General features: G+C 40.8%; 1 protein-coding gene across 3 annotated transcripts in view; it reads right to left on the bottom strand.

Moving 5' to 3' along the window:
* Positions 1 to 16283, bottom strand: part of sulf1 (sulfatase 1) — a 388338-nt gene that overhangs the window by 263056 nt on the left and 108999 nt on the right. For all 3 annotated transcript variants that reach the window (XM_087985955.1, XM_087985957.1, XM_087985956.1), the window contains exon 2: positions 3237 to 3345. The gene's annotated coding sequence lies outside the window, so the exon portion shown is untranslated. The remainder of the gene's footprint in view (positions 1 to 3236; positions 3346 to 16283) is intronic.

Genomic DNA, 16283 nt, shown 5'->3' with positions numbered 1-16283 from the left:
CGGTGGTGGGCAAATTGTTGGAGGGAATCCTGTGGGACAGGATGTACATGTATTTGGAAAGGCAAGGACTGATTCGGGATAGTCAACATGGCTTTGTACATGGGAAATCATGTCTCACAAACTTGATTGAGTTTTTTGAAGAAGTAACGAAGAAGATTGATGAGGGCAGAGCAGTAGATGTGATCTATATGGACTTCAGTAAGGCGTTCGACAAGGTTTCCCATGGGAGACTGATTAGCAAGGTTAGATCTCATGGAATACAGGGAGAACTAGCCATATGGATACTGAACTGGCTCAAAGGTAGAAGACAGAGAGTGGTGGTGGAGGGTTGGTTTTCAGACTGGAGGCCTGTGACCAGTGTAGTGCCACGAGGATCGGTGCTGGGTCCCCTACTTTTTGTTATTTACATAAATGATTTGGATGCGAGCACAAGAGGTACAGTTAGTAAGTTTGCAGATGACACCAAAATTGGAGGTGTAGTGGACAGCAAAGAGGGTTACCTCAGATTACAACAGGATCTGGACCAGATGGGCTGAAAAGTGGCTGATGGAGTTTAATTCAGATAAATGCGAGGTACTGCATTTTGGGAAAGCAAATCTTAGCAGGACTTATACACTTAATGGTAAGGTCCTAGGGAGTGTTGCTGAACAAAGAGACCTTGGAGTACAAGATTATAGCTCCGAAAAAGTGGAGTCACAGGTAGATAGGATAGTGAAGAAGGCATTTGCTATGCTTTCCTTTATTGGTCCTTGGTCAGAGTATTGAGTACAGGAGTTGCGAGATCATGTTGCGGCTGTACAGGACATTGGTTAGGCCACTGTTGGAATAGTGCATGCAATTCTGGTCTCCTTTCTATTGGAAAGATGTTGTGAAACTTGAAAGGGTTCAGCAAAGACTTACAAGGATGTTGCCAGGGTTGCAAGGGGCAACCTTTTCACACAGAGGGTGGTACGTGTATGGAATGAGCTGCCACAGGATGTGGTGAAGGCTGGTACAATTGCAACAATTAAGAGGGTATATGAATAGGAAGGGTTTGGAGGGATATGGGCCGGGTGCTGGCAGGTGGGACCAGATTGGGTTGGGATATCTGGTCGACATGGACGGGTTGGACCGAAGGGTCTGTTTCCATGCTGCACATCTCTATGACTCTATGACTCTATGAGTGCAGCTGGTGAATTTGGCTTTATTGCATCTCCTGATGGCTTGACCATACATGTCAAGTCTGGGGCAACTGCCTTCTGAAGGGGTCCAATTCAACTCTTTCTTCTTTGGTCACTGCACAAATGTCTCTGTCGACTGTTCCAGTTCATAGGTTGTTTCACTGGGCTTGTTGCTGACATCTTGGGGTTGGTGGAAGAATTCGCAGAGCCTCTTTCGCCTGATAAATTCCTCTGTGTCTGCCGCCAGAGCAATGGCGTCCATTTCGGCAGTGCGGCAGAAATTGAGCCCTCGATTGAGAACTTGGATTTAGTCCGGTTGAAGGGTGTGGTCAGACAAGTTGATGATGGATTTCCCTGTGGTGGTACCGGTTTCAACCGTGGTACCGGGAAGGCTTGTTACTGCTGGTCGTGATGCCAAGTTTCTCCAATTTCTTGTTCTTGGTGTGCGTGTAGGTGGTGTACTTCTGTTGTCTCATCTGCTTGGCAGTGTCTCATAGCTGGTTTACTCTCTCTTTGGATTCTATCTCCACCTCTCACTTACTCCTTACCTCCATCCATCCTCCACCACCACAACCCCCCACCCCCCCCAACCCCCACCCTATCTTTTGCATAAAAAACAAACTTTTTCCTTGCTATCATCAGTTCGGAAGTAGGGTCGCTGGACCAAAAATGTTAACTCTGATTTCTCTCCACAGATGCTGCCACAACTGCTGAGCTTTTCCAGGAATTTCTGTTTTTGACCTTAAAAGTGTAACCACTTTAGCTAAGTCTTCCTAATATTTCCTGCTGTGGTCGACAGTCTACTTATTGATTATTCTTCTGTGAAGCACTAAAAGTGCTTTACAAATGCAAGTTATTGTTATTACCCATCACTTCCAGAAAGAGATCAGTTGGGTATTAAATTAGGTAGGGTTTTTGCTCTCAGCTGGCCGAGTGTAGTTGTAAAATTTAGCAGAAATAGGGAAAGAAGGTGCCAACGTACATTTGCAGTGACTTTTTATGGTAACTGTGCTAATAGAACATTTTAAGATGTTTAACTTATGATTGAGCTTTGTGGTAAAATTTGAACAAACTATTGCCCCTTGAAACATTCCAGGAAATGAAAATATGTGGAAACATTTTATGTGCAATGCAGTCATCAAACAGGAAAGTTCTCACAAGCACATGACTGAACAGTTCTGTAATATACCACTCACTGGCGATAGACGTTTGTCTCCAAATGTAAATACAAATAAATTCATCTGAAGCCGTACTGACAGACTTGTAAATCCTGTTAAATTGTAACCTTCTCAAGCACCTGCAGATCACTTTAGCTGAGTGCTTTCCTTGATTAGCACCCCATTGCTCGGACGCATATCAAACCACTTAATGGAAAAACCTTTCCATTACACTTCAGCCTGAAAGCATTCATAAGAAAAATTAAAGGAAACACATTTTCTATATTTAGCAAAAAGGATTTCTTACAATCTACACTCTGTGCAGAATTTATGAGTGCTGATATTTTAAATTGACACTACTCTACATTACAGATGAAGCAAGAAATACAGGTTTAACAGTATTAAAGTTGTGATTTTGGAGAAGATTATTTTCAGTTTGGGTATTTCTGGCATTCAACGTACACCCTGGTGCAAAGTTAACAAAACATTTTCAAAATCATTAAAATAAAAGCATTAACAAATGACAATACGATTCAATGTATTTATAATTTTCCCCTTAGATTGCCTCAAATTCATGTCTGAGGAGAAAGTGAGGTCTGCAGATGCTGGAGATCAGAGCTGAAAATGTGTTGCTGGAACAGCGCAGCAGGTCAGGCAGCATCCAGGGAACAGGAGAATCGACGTTTCGGGCATAAGCCCTTCTTTCCTGAAGAAGGGCTTATGCCCGAAACGTCGATTCTCCTGTTCCCTGGATGCTGCCTGACCTGCTGCGCTGTCCCAGCAACACATTTTCAGCTCAAATTCATGTCTAACAATTATATATGAGGCTGACAGCATGATTTGCAATGTTCTTTTTAACTTTAAAAGAATTTATGACTACACCACTATAAAAGTGGCAAAAATAGTCACAGTTTCTTACCTTGAAACCAGCTCTCACGCAGTTCTTTGCCAGGCTTCGATATGTCAGTTGTGATTAATGCTGCAGTAACTCGTCCTCCATTAAACACAATTATCTTCAATAAGAGAATCTGCAATTACAAATAATCACAAAAGAAACACTCAAAATTTTCATTTAAATGTTTTAAAGAGATGCTGCTGCAGATGTTACTATTCTGTAAAATGTAACTCCGCAGCTAAAAAAAAAAGTAACAGCAGAAAACAGGCTGACAATAAATTGGAAATATAAAAGGATGGAAGTCAGGAATTGGTTCATAAGGTCTTCATTCGAACATAATTTGGAAAAAAAGTTGCAATTTGGATGAGATCTCATTTAAAGAAAATGAGTTATGATTGAACAGTAAAACCTTCTCCCTAATTTATGTTCTCCAACATGCCCGACACACTACGGCGCAAATTGTGGCACCAGGAAGTGCCACAGATAAGTTTATTTTTAAAATATTGTTTGCATTCCATCATTATGAATTTCCTGATAATCTACGGGCTAGTAGGCTTCCAGGATGTCCCATTTTTATGAGTTTTTTTGTGGTAGTATGTGGGGATAGGAAGAGTGACAGTGAGACTGTGTATTGTTTTTCCCTGCAGTGCGAGAGCCAATGCATTAATGGTAGAACAGGTGGGACAGGGAGTGCCTGCAGCCTGCATATCACACATCACCCATCTATCATTGCTCAAACTCAGCATGATGCTGAACTCTCTGCATTGCTGACCCTGCACACCTTCTTTGACCAGAAAATGTATGTCGTAAAAACAAATTCTCGACAATAGTGTAGTTCAACCTTACATCCCAGCCCACTCTTTGCTCTAAATTTTTTTATCATGTCAATCAGAAAAATACAGAATGCTGAGGCTCAAAAAGCATTTCAGTTGTAATTATTACAATAAAAAAAAATCACCTATAATTCCGGCACTCTAAGTGAACGATGCAGCAGTTTTACAGAGCTTATCACACTATTAATCTAAAGCATTCTGCATTTTAGTATTGGTTAAACACAGTCAATCAAAAAAAATAGCAAAGGGACATTTGTGAAGGTGTGAAAACTGTGAACATTTTTACAGCATCTATCCTCGTCATTCCCTAACAGCTGACCTAAAGAGTGGTTTTTATTGGCAGGGCGCAACAAACTGGATGCAGTCAAGAATCCTTCTACGAGGAGACTCAAGTCACACCAGATATTGGGTCTTACAGGCTTCTGGTTCACCCCACTCTACATATATATTTAAAAACATATACTTTTCAGTGACTAATTCCAGTAATCCCTTTAAGGACTGCTGGTTTAGTCTCATGCATCCTGACTCAGCTGAATAGAATACTCTAATCTAAAGAGTTCAACACTTGACTCAAGTATTGGCTGAAATGCACTATTTACTACATTTGCAAAGTTGGCAATAGAACCATAGAAACGTTACAGTATAGAAAGAGACCATTCAGCACATCACATCTATGCTGGCTAAATAAACTATTTGAATCCCATTTTCCTACATGGAGTCTGTAGCCTGACAAGTTACAGTGCTTCAGGTGCAGGTCCAGAATCCTTTTAAATAAATGGGGGGGTTCCCCCTCAACCAGAGAAATAAGCAGCAAAGTCCAGACATTCACGGACTTCTGCATGAAAAAAAAATTTTATCATCACTCTTTAAAATTCGATGATTAAGTCTGTGCCTCATGATGACTGACCTCTCCATGAGAGAACAGATCTTCCCTTTACACTGTTTTCAAGCCCCTCATTAGTTTGTACACTTTGAGTCAGCTATCCTTCAGCCTATTCCAGGGAAAAAAATCCTAACTCACAGACTATAAAGGCGTAGTTGAGTAGAATTGCTGACAACAGGCATCCCTCCTCAATGAGCTCAATGCAATTTATGCTCATTTTGAACAGATGGTCAGTGAAGTGATATCACCTGCCCCAACACTCTCAGGGGCACCTGTACCCACAGTCCCCACCACGGGCATCAGATTGGCCTTCTTCAGGGGGAACCCACAGAAAGTGACTGGCCCGGATGGAGTTCCCAGCCATGCATTCAGATCCTGAGCAGACCAGCTGGGGGGGGGACAGTATGTGCTGAAATCTTTAACCTCTCTTTACACTGATGGTTTCAAGAAGGTCACTATCATCCTGGTGTCAAAGAAAATTCAGGCCTTAAAAAGAAATGCCTTAATGACTACGGCCTGGTGGATCTGACATCCATCATTAAACTACACAGAACTGTGAATGTAGCCCAATCCATCCCGCAAACCAGCCAGCCTTCCAATGACTCCATCTACACTTCCTGCTGCCTTGGGAAAGCAGTGAACACAATCAAAGTCCCCTCCCATCCTGGTTATACTGTCTTCCACCCACTCCCAGCCAGCAGAAGGAATAAAAGTTTGAAACCACATACAACAGATTCAAGAACAGCTTCTTCCTCACTGTTATCAGACTTTTGAACAGGCCTCCCATATTAAAGTTGATCCTTCTTTGCACCTTCTCTGTAGCTGTAACGTTATATTCTGCATTCTATTCTATTACCCTGTTGTACTTATATAAGGTATGATTTCTCTGGATATCACGCAAAGTTATACTTGGTACATATGGCAATAATAAATCAAATCAAATCAATCTTTCCTCATAACTTCAATGTTCATGCGGACAACATTCTAGTAAATGTACACACTTGACAGCAATTACAGGGCGATCTCCAATAACGCGCAATTTGTCAATGCAATTTGGCTGTAACACGATTGGTGAATTGGGGAACGGTTTTTCTCAAAACATGAACTCCCATTGGCTATTACACAATTCCATCATTAATTACCTTAAGTCCACTCTAGGTGTTTACATCAGGTCAAACAAAACAGGTTGGATGACGGGGTAAATTTTTCCTGACCTTATTGTTGATTTTTTTTCGAGGACGTTTTTGGAAATTATTGCAGGTGAAAAAATTTGGATTTCAAGATTCTCCTCATTCTAGACAATGCAGCAAGCCATCTTCCTGCCATTGGTGAGCTTTCCGAAAACATGAAAGTGCTATTTCTACCTCCGAACAGAACCTCTCTCATTCAACCCATGGACCAGAGTGCATTAGCAGCTTTTAAAGTTTATTATTTAAGGCGTACATTCAGGAAGTTGATTGCAGCTACTGAGGGAGATAGTAAGGACAGTGTTTTTCAATATTAGAAAAGCTTTAACATTAAGAATGCTAATGACATCATTGTGGAGGCCTGGGGTGATGTCTGTAAGGACTGCTTGCATGCAGTTTGGTAGAAGCTTCTCCCAGATTTTCTTCATGATTTTAAAGGTGTTGAACCATGAGAGCAGCTTCCATGAATCAAAGAACATTGTGTCGCCTTTGCAAAGCAAGTTGGATTTGAAGAAGTGGAGAATGATCTACAACAACTTGTTGCTGCGGGGGAAATTGAATCTCAAGGTAAAGACGATGACGTCCAGGATGCAGCAGCACGAGTACTTTCCACTTCTCCTTTGTCTTCTATCCTGAGGGAAGTTGAGATGCAGTTATAGCTCTGAGAAGCCAATGACTACGATGCAGAACACAGCAGGATAGCGGTAAATGACATAAAGTTTTATCTGGCACCCTATGAACAGCTTTGTTTGTCTGCTACTACCCTTTGTTTTCTTTCATTGAGCCAATTTTGCATCTGACTCACTACATTTCCCTTTACCCATTGGTCTTTAATTTATCTGACCAGTCTGCCATGTGTGACATTATTAAATATCTTAGTAAACTCCATGTAGACAACATCCACTGCAGCCCCCTTAGCAATTCTTGTTACTTCCTCAGAAAATGGAATTAAGTTCATAAGACATGACCTTCCCTTAACAAAGCCATGTTGATTATCCTGATTATCCTCAGAATAAGTGCTCATTGTCCACCATGGCAGATATTTAGTTAGCTGTGAATTGCTCTCAAAATGGTGTAGCACTTTCAAGATTCGCACCAAGGATAGAGTACACGAACATCTCTGGAAATATGTGTTCTGGCCATCTGAAAAAACATGGAATCCTGAAGATAGCAAATATATTATGTCAGTAACTAGGGGTCACAATTTCAAGGTTGTCAACAACAGAGCTAGGAGTGTGATGAGGAGAGATGATAGGATTTGGAATATGCTGCCTGGGAGAGTGGTAGAGGATTCCATAGACAGTTTCAAAAAGAGAGCTGGATATATATTTGAAAAGGATTAATTTTTAAGGGTACAAAGATAGGGCTGGAGACTCTTTCAGGAGCCAGTACAGATATGAAAGTTCAAATGGTCTCCGTCTGTACTGTAACTTCTGTGATTCAATATCCTATGATTGTGACTGATAATTTCCAGACTTTAGCACAGACAATAAGCAAAAAACACCACCTACAGTAAAATATTCCATGTGTTTAAACAATAATGTAAATTACATAGATGACTTGAGCCTGAAGCACAGGTGAGTGAAAATGTAGCTGCTAAAGTTCACAGTCAGTGATGAGACATTCTTATCTTATTATGTCCAGACATGTTACTGCAAATCTGAGTGATGTAAATCGTACACTACAATGTACATTTTGGAATGTTTGCTCACCTTGCTGCTGTTTCGGGAAAATATTTATGGTGGGCGCCAAGTGTAAAATTGCATTGTAGAATATCAATTACAAAATAATTAACGTATGTGCATGCAATTAGTGAGACTGTCATACTAATAGAGAAGTAGGGCTGAATATTTCCAATTTTTATCTGTATTACTTTTGGAGAGCATCATGGGATTGCGTTATGAGGAGAGATTGTACACACTACACCTGTTTTCCCCAAAATGTAGAATGGGTGATCTGATCAGTCTTCAAGATATTAACCAGAGAAGGCAGGGTAGGTAAAGATAAACTGTTTCGATTGGTTGAGGATTTGAGAACTAGCGGGCATAGTCTGAGAATTATGGCCAGACTGTTCAGGAGAAATGTTAGAAAGCACTTCTACACACAAAGTGTAGTAGATGTTCACAAATCGCAGTACATGCAGGATAAGTTGTTAATTTTTAATCTGAGATTTTGTTAAGCAAAGATATTAAGGGATATGGGCCAGAGGCAGATTTGCGGAGTTAGGCCACAGATCAGCCATGATCTCATTGAACTGCAGGACAGGCTTGACAGGCCAAATGGCCTATTTCTGTTCCTATGTTCCCTCCATGGGTCGTGGCAGTTTTTCACTTGACTGCTAACTCATTAATTATGTGTCTGTGTTCCACAGTGCCCTCCCTGATCAATTGTCCAGCAGCCGAGTTAGAAATATTTATCTGTGCCAGGACTTGCCCTTCTTCATGCTGTATTTAAATCCTCGCCACACACAACTTCAAATGCTGTGAGCCAGAATCTGCCCTTTACACACTGCTCCTGCACTATTTGATCTATGCAAGCGGCCCAGAAAGGGAAGCTGACACCTTTTTTCTCTGTCAGGGACCCTGGAGACTCTGGTAGATGGAATGACAAGTGCTCTTTCTTCCAGGTTGACAAATGAGGACATGCCACCAGATGATACCAGTGGTGGATTAGAATTGCAATCTGAGTCAGTGGTTTGATCCTGTCTCATTTACTGCTACTCTATCTCTGACAGTTAGCAGAACATACAATGTTCTCATTCTGGAATGTGAAAATGTAAAATTTTCAAACTGTTAACTTGCACTGCACTACAGGAAAGGCAAAGAACATAGAAGCTGTATTTGCTGTTGTTACCGGAATGGGGCTGCTTGATTTCATAGCAGCAAATCATAATCTCACCAAAATAAAAACAGAAAGTGCTGGAGAAACTCAGCAGGTCTGGCAATATCTGTGGGGAGAGAAGCAGAGTTAATATTTCAAGTCTAGTATGACTCTTTTTCAGATCTGAAGACTTAAATTTTTCAAACTCAAATTTTTCCCTCCTTATTAATTTTTTAGTCCCTCTTTGCTATTTGTTATGTACTGTCCAGCCATCCTTATGCAATTTTTTGCTTCTTCTTGTACTGTGTTTAACTTTTTTAGCTGACCACAAATGGCCAGTTCTCACTTTAAGATTTTCTCTCTCTCAGTGGATGTATTTATTCTGTATTCTGAAACATCTTCTTAAACATCTGCCACTTCCTCTTGATTGGCCTTAATCTAATCCAGTTCACTTTAGCTCACTTTGCTTTCATACCCTCAAAATTACCTTTATTTAAATTTAAGATACAAATCTTGGATCCACTCCTCTCTCCCTCAAACGAAGGATAAAATTAACTCATGCTACCTCAGTGACAAGCAGCAAAAATTCCATCTGAAGAGCTGTGTGAACTGCTGGATAAAAATCTAGGCTGTGTGACAACCAATACATCACAAATCCCAGGAGAAGTACAAGCAAACTGTCATTGTGTATGGATTATGGGAAACCACAGGATGATGTTGATAGGAAGGAAGCCCATGACAATTCAGAAAAGGGATATAGTGGAAGATTTGCTCATGTTGGAATATCCCAGGGCTTAAATTACAGGAACTGAAAAATTACACAAAAGCTGTTGAGTCAAAACTTGAGGGATTTATTTGGCTGAGATTCAAAAGTACGATCAGGAAAATGGGGACCTGGTTTGCACAGCTGGCTGGACTGAGTGTATAAACAAGGGCTTTTGCCCAAAACGTCAATTTTCCTGCTCCTCGGATGCTGCCTGAACTGCTGTGCTTTTCCAGCACCACTCTAATCTAGAACCTGAGTGTATAAAGCTCAGAGAGTCAGAGTCCTATAGCACAGAAACAGACCCTTTGTTTGTGCCGATCAAGTTTCCCAAACGAAGCTAGTCCCATTTGCCTATGTTTGGCCCACATCCCTCTAAATCTTTCCTATTCACGTACTTGTACAAACATCTTTTAAATGTTGTAACTATACTTGCATCCACCACTTCCTCTAGGAGTTCAGTCCAAATAGGAACCACCCACTGTGTGAAGAAGTTGCCCCTCAGGTCCCTTTTAAATCTTTCCCTTCTCACCTTTTCCCTACCCCAGGGAAAAGATCTTTGCAATTCACCTTATCTATGCCCCTCATAAATTGGTAAACCTCTGTAAGGTCACCCTCAACCTGAAAAAAGTACAGCCTATCCAGCCTCTCCTTATAACTCACACCTTACAGTTCTGGCAACATCCTGATATTGTGCGCAATTATGGTCTCCTTCCCATCGGAAGGGTGTTGTGAAACTTGAAAGGGTGCAGAAAAGATTTACAAGGATGTTGTCAGGGTTGGAGGATTTGAGTTCTATGGAGAGGCTGAACAGGCTGGAGCTGTTTTCCCTGGAGGGTCGGAGGCTGACGGGTGACCTTATAGAGGTTTATAAAATCTTGACAGATATGGTTAGGGTAAATACACAAGGCTTTTTCCCTTGGGGGGGGGGGGAGTTCAGAACTAGAGGGCATAGGTTCAGGGTGAAAGGGGAAAGGTATAAAAGGGACCTAAAAGGCAACTTTTTCACACAGAGGGTGGTATGGGTATGGAATGAGCTGCCAGAGGAAGTGGTGGAGGCTGGTACAAATACAGCATTTAAAGGACATCTGGATGGGTATATGAATAGGAATAGTGATGGTAAATGGGACTAGATTAGGTTAGGATATCTGGTTGGCATGGACGAGTTGGACCGAAGCGTCTGTTTCCATGCTGTACATCTCTATGACTCTAAATCATTTCTGAACCCACTCCAATTTAATAATATCTTTCCTATCACAGGGTGACCAGAACTGTATACAATACTCCAGAAGAGTCCTCACCAATGCCCTGGACAACCTCTGCATCGTGGAACAATTCCTACACTCAATGGTCTGTACAGACAAGCTCAGCAGGATGACTGTGCTGCTTCAGCACACAGCAATGTTGATCATCTATATGGATCAGAAAAGTAAAATGATAGTGGAACTCATGCATTATTTTTCTTGGGCAAATGGACAAAGTAAAGGGATCTTAAATGCACTTTTCCCAAGATGTCTGCCATGCTCTCGCAAACTTTCTGGTACAGCACCACTCAGTGGTAAGTATTTTGAACTGCTGTGAAAACTCTAAAATGCAAACTCGCTGTTAATTTTAGATTAGATTAGATTAGATTACTTTACATTGTGGAAACAGGCCCTTCGGCCCAACAAGTCCACACCGACCTGCCAAAGTGCAAATCACCCGTACCCCTACATTTACCCCTTGCCTAACACTACGGGCAATTTAGCACGACCAATTCACCTTACCTGCACATCTTTGGACAGTGGGAGGAAACCGGAGCACCCGGAGGATTCAAACTTTGTCTTGAATTAGCGAAGGCTCATGACAGCTTGAATATCATCCCAAACTCTGAGTGAGAATTTCTTGGTTCAGGTGGTGTATAGTCAAAGAGGTTGATTATCAAACTGCAAAGCTATTCAATATGCCTACGGCAGTCTTCTGGTCAGCCAGATTGCCACATCTGATAGTTGCAGCCTCCCCACATAAAACAACTCCACACTTTGGTTCTTGCCATTGGCTGAGCTCCTTAGCAAGTTTGTTGCTTGCTTCAAGGAACAACCAGAAGCATAAGAAAGCTTGCTTAAGATAATAAGTCACATAGCACAGAATCTTACCAGAAATCAAAGTGTCAATTTCAGCAAATGATATCTGTTTGTGAGTTCTAAAGTATTTTCTCACACTATCTTCCTGAACTTTCCAAACTATCATGCACTATGCCTTTAAATGTCACATTAATTCTATTCTCCCAATATATTCCAATTTAATTGTCCAGATTCCGTGACCAATAGTGAGTCAACATTCCCTGCCCCTGACCTTGAAGAAAGCCTCCCACAAAAACTAGAAATCTCTAATTCCTCTTTTACAAACTCAGTTTGAGTCTGGACCACATCAAATGGATCTCTTGGCGTCAGCAACAGTGAAGTCATCAAGCAGAGTCAACAGTGTACAATGCTGAAGTATTTCCTCACAGAAACTAGAAAATAAAATATACTCATGATCTTTAACTTTGACTTAAATTTTACAGACAGCTAAATAAATGATTGGGCACAGGATCAAGGTAGAAGCCATAATAATAGTTTAAAAACTTTAAAATATCTAATTGATTACCGTTTAGACAGATCCTCAATAGCACAGAATATGGAAAATGTGTAAATCATTTCCATTTTAACTGCATTTATACAAACTCCAAAAATTGCTGTCTCTTTCAGAGAAGAAGCGATGACAAACACTAAATGTTTCATTACCTTTATTACTGTAAGGTCCAGAGCTTTGTATTTCACTTGTGCTGATCATGTGTTTCCTTAACTTGACTTTTAAAATCAACATGGCAAGATTAGGGAACCTTGCATGACAAGAGAAATTGAAAACTTAGTGAAAAAGAAAATGGAAGCATATGTAAGGTTGAGGAAAATGAAGGCAGACAGAACCCTCAAAGAATACAAAGATAGCCATGAAATATCTGGGAAATAGGATTAAGGAAAATACCAAGATGTTTCATATGTATATAAGGAACAAGACAGTAACTAGAGAAAAGAAAGATCCAATCAAGAACAAAGTAAGGAGCTGGAGGCAGTGAGTGAGGTCCTTTGTATTGGTATTCATTAAGGAGAGGGACATGGTGGATGGTGAGTGAGGGATATGTTGATGTTCTAGGGAATGTCAATATAAAAAATGAGGCATTAGGTGTTTTAAAAAGCAATAACATAGACAAGTTCATAGGACCTGATGGGATCTATCTCAGAATGCTGAGAGAGGCAGATGAGGAAATTGCTGAGGCCTTGGGTGAAATCTTTGTATTCTCTATCATCAGAGGAGAGCATTTATTCACAAACCTTTGGAGGGTCTAACGCAAGAGGGAACTTACACAGTAAGTGTCAGAATTCTCAGTAGCATCAACATACAGAGGGATCCAGGCATATAGGTCCACAGTTCCTTAAAAGTGGCAACACAAGTGGATAAGATGGTCAAGAAGGCTGAATGGCCTCTATGTGCAGGCAGCTCGGTGGCTCAGTGGTTAGCACTGCTGCCTCACAGCACCATGGACCCGGGTTCATTTCCACCCTCAGGTGACTGTCTCTATGGAGTTTGTATATTCGTGTGTGCATGGGTTTCCTCCGGGTGCTCCGATTTCCTCCCATCCAAAGAGGTGCAGGTTAGGTGGATTGGCCATGGGGAATTGCCCATAGTGTCCAGGGGTGTGTAGGTTAGGTGGATTAGCCATGGGAAATGCATGGTTACAGGGATGGGGTGGAGGGGTAGGTCTGAGTGAGATGCTCTTCAGAGGGTTGATGTGAACCTGATGGGCTGAATTCCATAATGCAGGGAACCTATGGCCTGCCCTATAGGCATATAATATATAAATAGGTAGGGAACACATACAGACCCTGTAGAGGCAAAAGGTTTTTAAGTTTAGAAAAGTTATCAGGTGTCTGCAGTCTTGGTGGGACAAAGGAGCCATTCTTGCGCTGTACTGGACTTTGTTTTCTTTTTTTCTTTTTCTGAAACATTTGCAGTTTTGTTGATATGTGCATCTAAAAGTGAATATTAGTAATTTATGCCCTTCAGAGGGTCTCAACGGGCTGAATGGTCTGCTTCCACACTGCAGGGCATCTATGATAGGTTTTAGGTGAGAGGCGAAAGACTTAAAAGGGATTAGAGGAGCAACTTGTTCACACAGAGGATGGTACGCGTATGAAATGAGCGGCCCGAGGAAGTGGTGGAGGCTGGTACAACTACAACATTTAAAAGGCATCAGGATAGGTATATGAATTGTAAGGGTTTAGAGGGATATGGGCCAAATGCTGGCAAATGGGACTAGATTAGATTAGGATATCTGGTCGGCACGGACAAGTTGGACTGAAGGATCTGTTTCTGTGCTGAACATCTCTATGACTCTATGACTATGAAAATTCTACTTCTCCCTTATGTCCACCACAGTCTATTTGAATTGCAATTCATTTTTGAGTAAGTTAGAAATTTATGGTGAATGCAATCTTACTTGCAATTGTTAATCACTGTCTGGTCTCTGCTGCTTTGGGATATTTTTGCAATGTTAAAGTGGCTTCATAAATGAAAATTGTTGTTTAATTCTGCACAAAGTTAAGAGTATGCAGATTAATAAAGCAGCACCTGTCTTGAGGCTTGGGGAAGGACAGAGATAATAAGCCACCACAAACCAGTTTTATGCACTATATAGTTTTAGAAAACATGATGTTTTGCCTTGGGTAACAAGAGTTTAGCAAATTAAATGTATGTCCTAAACTCCCTCGAATAAAAATCAAATCTCTTTCAACCTGAAGTCCAATAAGGCCTATAAAACCACTTGAACTTTTATTTTTATAGGCTTTGTTGTCGTCAAACTGCCTTCTTCAGATTGCAGCCTTTCTGTTCAGAACCAGCCATCGATACAGACTGGCTCATTGCTGCTTTACTGTTGCCACATTATAACACTATCATTTATTAGAAAATAAATCTTTTACTTGTCAAGACCAATACTCCCAATACGAATCTTTTACAAATGTTCTGTACTTCATCTGCTACTACCAACAACTTGTTTATTGAACAATTCTGAATGACTTCCTTGTGTGTACTCAGAGGTTCAACATACAGTTTAGAAACTTTTTGTAACAGTTAACAATGCTAGAAACAGATGTCATCAAGCCTTTTAGCCCTCTAATGAGGCAGGAAATGAGCACTAGTATAAGCATAGCTACTTGTAAATGGATGAGCGTCCATCTGCAGTTAATAATAACCAGTCTGTTTCACCCACTACCAACGTTGCACGTGCAAATTCAGTCCTCAGGTGTCAGCTTACACTTGCTCAAAGCTGAATGGAACGGCATGCAACAATTTATATGAATAAACTGCAGTTCAGCATGACCTTTTCCAACACAATCTAAAGAGGTCCACGTTTCTATGGTTACACAAATTACCATTTTTCACCACCAAAAGCCACTGATTTCACTGCACTTGCAAGAAAAAAATCCCCGTCAATACATTGGTTTAAAAACAAAAATACAGATGTGAGAATTGTTTTCCAGAAGTGTGTGTCACATCAATCTGAATATCTTGCTCCGACTAGCAGAACGGTCGTTAGACTTTTCATAGCAGATTAGATATCTAGCCGTTCTCAGAGCTAAGAACCATCAGTAATATTTAAATAAAATATTTAAATAAAATCACCTGAATTTGAACTGCAAGTTTTAAGGAATACTACTGTGCTTTATTTATGAGAAAACCAATTTTGGCATTTATTGCTAGAGGAAGTAGGGAAGTATTGCTGCAACTGTTCAAAGCCTTACTGATACTGCAACCAGAGTACCGGATATAATTTTGATGTTCTTGAGGAAGGGTGTAGCCGTATTGGAGATAGTTCATAGGAGGTTCCAGAGGAGGCAAGGGGTTTGTCTTATGAAGAGAGTTTGAGTAGTTTAGTCCTATATTTTCTGGAGTTTAGAAGAACGAAAGGAGATCTAATTGAGGTATTTAAGACACTGACAAGGATTGACAACGTAGATGGAGATGGGATCTTTCTTCATGTGTGCCAATCTAGAACTAGAGGTCATAGTTTTAGGCTAAGGGGTAGCAGATTTAAAACCAAGAAGGGGAGAAATGATTTCTCTCAAAGGATTGTGAATGTGTGGAATTCACTACCCCAGAGTGAGGCAGATGCTGAGATATTGGGTAAATTTAAAGACGAGATAGATTTTTAATTAGCAATGGGCTGAAGGCTTATAGAGAGCGGGGAGAAAAGAGGATTTGAGGCCGAGATGGGATTAGTCATGATCATGTTAAATGGTGGAGCAAGCTGGAGGGCCTGAATAACCTACTCTTGCACCTAGTTCTTAAGTTCTTATTTTCTAAACAACCATCTAAACAATAGTCAGAAACATTGAAGGGATCTTTCTAACAGCAAGGATGAGAGGAATGTTAGAGGTTGAAATTCCTTAAGTTCTGATCCCAGTGGTTATAAGATGTTAATCCCGATTGGCGACCTGCATGGGGAATACTCCTGCTGGCCCCACGTTAAAAAAACTCATGGGCCCCACCATCCAGACCCCACAA

Source organism: Chiloscyllium plagiosum, unplaced genomic scaffold, assembly GCF_037043375.1.
Source record: "Chiloscyllium plagiosum isolate Xiang-an unplaced genomic scaffold, Cpla_swu_hap1 HiC_scaffold_4, whole genome shotgun sequence".
In the NCBI taxonomy this organism is placed as follows: Eukaryota; Metazoa; Chordata; class Chondrichthyes; order Orectolobiformes; family Hemiscylliidae; genus Chiloscyllium; species Chiloscyllium plagiosum.
Note: the sequence above shows the minus strand (reverse complement) of the source record. Positions and strands in the feature narration are given on the sequence as shown.